The 5463-nt window shown below is 43.9% G+C and overlaps 1 protein-coding gene and 1 long non-coding RNA gene across 6 annotated transcripts in view; one reads left to right on the top strand and one right to left on the bottom strand.

Moving 5' to 3' along the window:
• Nucleotides 1-5266, bottom strand: part of LOC109298724 — a 22075-nt gene extending 16809 nt beyond the window's left edge. Inside the window, exon 1 of the long non-coding RNA XR_002097686.1 lies at nucleotides 5218-5266. This is a non-coding gene — a long non-coding RNA (uncharacterized LOC109298724). The remainder of the gene's footprint in view (nucleotides 1-5217) is intronic.
• KATNBL1 (katanin regulatory subunit B1 like 1) overlaps nucleotides 1-5463 on the top strand; it is a 39478-nt gene that overhangs the window by 6859 nt on the left and 27156 nt on the right. The window contains exon 1 of one of the 5 annotated variants that reach the window (XM_019518972.1): nucleotides 4572-4647. The exons of the other annotated variants lie outside the window; for them this stretch is intronic. The gene's annotated coding sequence lies outside the window, so the exon portion shown is untranslated. Of the gene's footprint in view, nucleotides 1-4571; nucleotides 4648-5463 lie in introns of those variants that run through there. 5 annotated transcript variants of the gene reach the window in all.

Here is a 5463-nt window from a genome sequence, read left to right as displayed (position 1 = left end):
AATTTTCCCCCCCCCCCCCCCCCCGACTTACCAGCCCAATGCTGGTCTCCAAGTTGCCCAGCTGTATATCAGAATTGGATTGGTATCGGCTGATATGGTTCCTTAAAAATTGACCATCAGTATCAGCCCAAAAAATCTCTGTCAGTGCACCCCTAGATTTCAGTAAAGCTATCAACTCAGTTGAGGAAGGGGGAGAGGGAGGGAAAGCATCTCTCTCTTTAAGCTGAGGCAAAAGTAGTGTGCAGTGTAGTCGGTAGAGGACTGGTGTCTCAGCAGTGGAGAATAGGGTGAGATGTATGAAACTTCCTCTACTTTCTGTCTTTTTTTAAATTCATCAGTATATGAGCTTTCAAGTTTCTCTAAGAGGATTCCAGGCTGACTTAGCAATTTTGGGGTGCGAGGGAATGTCATCCCAAACACAGTTAAGTTCAGATAGGGTAGTTAGCAGTGTTAGTCTAAAGTCAGGCAGAAGGCAGGGCACAGTGACACTAATGAATTCAGAGAGGCTTAAGCTTTCAGAAGCAACAGCTTGCTTTGTCAGATGGCTCAATAGGGACATTTTAGACAATATAATTAATCTACATGTAGCTATTTGAAGTAGTGATTTTTTTGGAAAGCATTTTTTTATATTTGAAGAGTTAAAACAATATACATTCTCTTACAAGAATGTAGACCTCTGTTTGTTTTATGGGGTGGTGGGGGGGTGTTGTTTTTTACACCATGCTAGCTACTGCATTTTTAAATCCCTACTCATGCCAGCAAAAGCACCAGTCTGTATGTAGTAAACCAGGACTGCCCAACTGATGGCCCATGGGCTGCCTGTGGCCTGCAAGGGGTTCATTTGCAGCCCCTGGACTCCCATCCCCCTGGACCAGAGACCCCAGCTGCTGCTCTCCCCATCTCTACAGCTGCAGTAGCAGCTGGGGTCTCTGGTGTTCTCCCTCCTTCTGTCTTGACTTCTGCTCCTGCCCCAAAAGCAGTGGGGCATGGCAAAGACTAAAATAATGGGGAAACCTGCAGCTAGGAAGCAGAGGGTGGGGGCAACTGCATGTTGAGGTAGGGGTGTCTGGAGCCCAAGCAGATGTGGCCTCTGTGGCATGCAGCCCCTGGCTGCTTAGAGTTTGAACAGTGGCATGTTATGCAAATAGCTTTAGATTGATATTTTATTGGATAACTGCTTACGCAGATCTTAGGAGTTCACACCAGGATTTCCAGGCCCAGTTGGATTTGGCCTAAGAAGATTTCGGGACCAAAAATCTGGAAATTCTGCCATGACTGCGGTGGTAACCTAGATACCCGCCCACCCCCATGCACACTTCTCCATCCTCTAGCTCAGGAGTGTTCAGCCTGTGGGTCAGATCTGGCCCCTAGTGTCATGTCATCTGGCCTGTAGGGCCAGAACTGTGAGCATCACTGCCTTATCTGACTGCAGAGTTGGAAACACTGAAAGATGTGTGCCCGCAGCTCTGGGCTAGACCTATAGGTTAACCCAGAGCTAGGAGCCTTGAGATAAGATGCACTCTGCCCAGTGTGGCCCTCTGAAATAGTTGACCAGGAATCCAGTCAGGATTGAGGAAAAGTATGAATCCATAGCATTTCAAGTGAAGTATTTTGGGTTCAGTAGAATCTACCTAGTGATATTTGTTGCTGTCTTCTGAAAAAGGGAATGTAAAGAGAAAAGGGATATTTTCACAGTTAAGGTAACTTATCATACATGGGGAGTGCTTGACACAATTAGCATGAGCTGTTAAGCTGCTGATGCCTATCTGGGTACCAGACCATTTCCCCAGGGCAACAAAATAATGAAGATTATGAATGAGGGGAACAAAGTGTACAATGTAGCCAGCTAGCATTGCATCTTTAAGTCTTTTCAGTTGCATTAAGTTAATTGGTAACGGCCTTCTCTTGCCTGGAAGTCAGAAACTTATCCACACTATGTAATTTGTAGGTTTGGTCTTCACTACAAAGTTTTCTGGCATAGCTGTGCTGGTAGAGATGTAAAGAGAGGTTTTGGTGTTTTTGTTTTACTTGAGATTTAGTATTACTAAAAGCTGTCTCGATACCGTAAGCTGAATCTTAAGGAATATGTGAAGCTGTGACCTGACCTTTGTTACATGATTATACCTGTGTACAGGTACCGTATGGGTAGGGATCTAACTAAAATCAACTGGTCAATTTTGCATGCAAATTGCAGGGCCAGCAGTCAGTTTCATGGGTGGAACTGGTGTCCCCCCCCCCAACACACACACACAACAGGCCTCCGATTGATCAAAGGGCCCCAGTGGCCCTGCCCTTCGCTGCTGATTGGCTGTGAGGGGCATGGGTGGCAACTGTCTTGCTATTTCAACAGCTCTTCTCCTTTCTCCCCATGGTGGACTGCGCAGCTGTGCTGCTGCGGCCATAAGAACAGCTGGATCCTGTGGCTTGCAGAAACAGCCAGCATTTTATTTTCAGTAAGTTGTTGTTGGGGGGCTTTTTTGTTTTTCCAGGAAACTTACTAAAAGCACAAAGCCCACACTTTCTTGTGGAGCTTGCCTGAAATCATGGTTTTCACACAATCATGATTTTGATATGTCCCTACATATGGGCATGTCCTTGCCCATAAAGAAATGCTATACCAGTATTACTAACACTGTAGTGGGGGTACTTAACTCTGTCTGTATAGTTAAGTGGTATAACTAGTACACCTCTTTCATGTTGTTAGCTGACCAGGTTGTAGTTTTATACACGTTAGCATGCCTTTTAAGGGACACTGAGAGGACTTTTCAGTTGCATTAAACTAGCTTGGATTCAAAAAACACACCCTCTTAACTATCAACACAGGCCTGAGATGATACGCAACATTCCTTACATGTATGATTCTTCCAAGGGTGCCATAGCACCTAACCTGTATGCCAGAAGGAAAGCAATCCTTCCTCCTGCTCAGTACTGGGCACCCCCGGTGTACTGCAGACAAACAGCCTCCATACTGGCTGCCCCTGAGCAGTGTGCTCTGCTGTGCATACGCATGGACGGACATGAGGTTGCACTCTTCTGCCTAGTTATTCTCCTGATGCTCCCATGCTCCTAGGGCTGGCAGGAGGTGCCATGGGTGCATTTGGTTCTGGTCGCCAGCATACAAGTTGCTAGAGGAGCAGCTGTGGTGTCGAGAGCCATACTTGCCTCTTCAGATATGCACCAGGGGCTAAGGTGGGGCCAGGATATGGGCAGAGTAGGACCTTACCTGGTACCATTGGGAAAACATAAATTCCAGTTTAATTTGTTTGCCCTAAGGTTCCAAAAAGTAATAGAGGGTTGGTGTGTAACATTAAAGTTGAGAACCACTGCCATATATCATCCTAGCAGGCTCAGCTTGTTCTTTTCATTCCTTTTTTTTGTTGAGTACATTTTTATCAGATAAGGGAGACTTTCTTTTGCATCCAAAACACAATTGTAATTAGAACTTAGCAAAATAAGTATTCTTAATAGCAACTATATTCTCACCCACTGATACTTGCAGATGTATTTTTTAGAGACTAAGGAAGCCATAAGCTGGGATGTGGAATGAATGGAGTGTTACCCTGCAGCAAAGGCTAGGTCTCCGGGTCCAGATCTGTGGAAGCTGTTTTTGTCTTTGTAGTGTGTTTTCCTATATGACCCTCCCCTTCCATCACAGGGCAGTGCAGAAAGCAGTAATACCTTATGCAGGCTTCATATGTGCATTGTGGTGATTCTGTGGATTTATAGTTGGAGCCCTAGATGACAGGCATGGGCAACAACAGTACAAAAACATTGGCTCTCCTTCTGTGCCCTTTGTTTCCAGTGGCTCTTAAGTCGTGATTTAGACTGAACTCTCATCCCAATTCCTACTCATCTGAATCCTAACCATTGTTGTGTGAAGACTTAACTCTGATATCAGAGGTAAAGAATAGTATGGGATATATGGTTGTTGACAGGCACCTTTAATTCTATGGCAAACTATGAGAAAACAAGATTAATTTGCAGGCAAGTCTACTGTCAAAAACAGCAAGCAACTTTAAAATGATGGGAAAAGGAAGAATGCATGTTAAAATTTGTGCTGCTTCCCCACAGCCAGTGGTAAGCAATGATGCCAAAGCAAATTTATCTAGACGGTAGAAAACTTTTAAGGCACACTGAAATTTACTTCAAATTCCTTTAAAAAGAAAGAAAGAAAAGTTTTTCTATCCTTTGTTTATAGGAAGTCTTCCCATCAGTTAACAAGACAGAAACTGAGTTCATGTAATTGACAGTACTTTGTGTATTAAGTAAAGACAGTGGAAAGCAGAGGAATATATTTCATTACTGTTTTAGTAACCATGCTTGTAATGGTAATAGGGCAAATTGTTCTGATACAAATGTAACTTTTCCACTTATGTAAAAGCTGCTATGAGACTCATCTCAAGAAGGCAGTTGGCTAAAAGCCCATAACCTAGACTTACATTTGTGTTGGTGTAAAGCAAAAGGCAAACATGACAAATTCTATATAAGATCGCAGGAGAAGACAGTGCCTTAATTACAGGTGAAAGTATGACTACAAAAGGGTGTTTCTTTGTTTTTTGTCTTGGCCACAGATAGAATAATATCAAAATAAATCAATTCAAACTGTAGTTTGGTCCATGCTCTGTCTCATTTGTCATCAGAATTCTGGTGAGCATTAACATTAATGCATTTTCCCCCACAAACTAAAGGAGGAGTTATCATTTGTCATCTTAGCTCAGTAATAGCCTCATCAGTGTTCTTTCCACATAATTTGGTCACCTTCAGTATATGAGCATGTGGTGGGATGCATGTGCATGAGACTTGTGTTTTTTATGTAATGTGCAGGGATCCTGGTTTTCTCTATTTTAAAAATCACATCCTCTGATTTAAACCCTCACAATCTGTTTTTTTCCATGATTAAAGTGAAATGCCACTATATCGGTTGGATATTGGATTGGCACCAGTAAAAGGAAAATTAATATGATTGGTCATTGGCTTTTCTTTGGCTGCTGTAGCCATTAATGGCACCAACAAATACTGCATGCATGCACACAACCGCATGCATATGGCCAGGAATGCAGCCCGGCAGCTTCCTGCCTGTCGCAGCTGGTAAAGCAAACAAAACTCTGGCTTGCATCCATAGATGCTTCTCAAGTAAGTCTCAGGATGTCATCCTCCAGCTGTACTTGGCCTTGGTGAGGCTGCAGCTGGAGTACTGCATCCAATTCTGGGCTCCACAGTTCAAGAAGGATGTGGAGAAGCTTGAGAGAGTCCAGAGGAGAGCCACACTCATGATCAGAGCAAGAGAATAGGCCTTATGAAGAGAGGCTAAGAGCCATGGGACTCTTGAGCCTGGAAAAGCAGAGGCTCAGGGGAGACCAGGTGGCTGCCTATAAGTGCACCAGGATCTGGAGGAGCGTCTATTCACCAGAACACCATGAGGGATAACCAGGTCATAAACTCCTCCAAGACTGTTAGGCTGGT

This window comes from Gavialis gangeticus, unplaced genomic scaffold, assembly GCF_001723915.1.
Source record: "Gavialis gangeticus isolate Ggan-Ray unplaced genomic scaffold, GavGan_comp1, whole genome shotgun sequence".
NCBI lineage: Eukaryota > Metazoa > Chordata > Crocodylia > Gavialidae > Gavialis > Gavialis gangeticus.
This window is presented reverse-complemented; position numbering and strand designations above follow the sequence as displayed.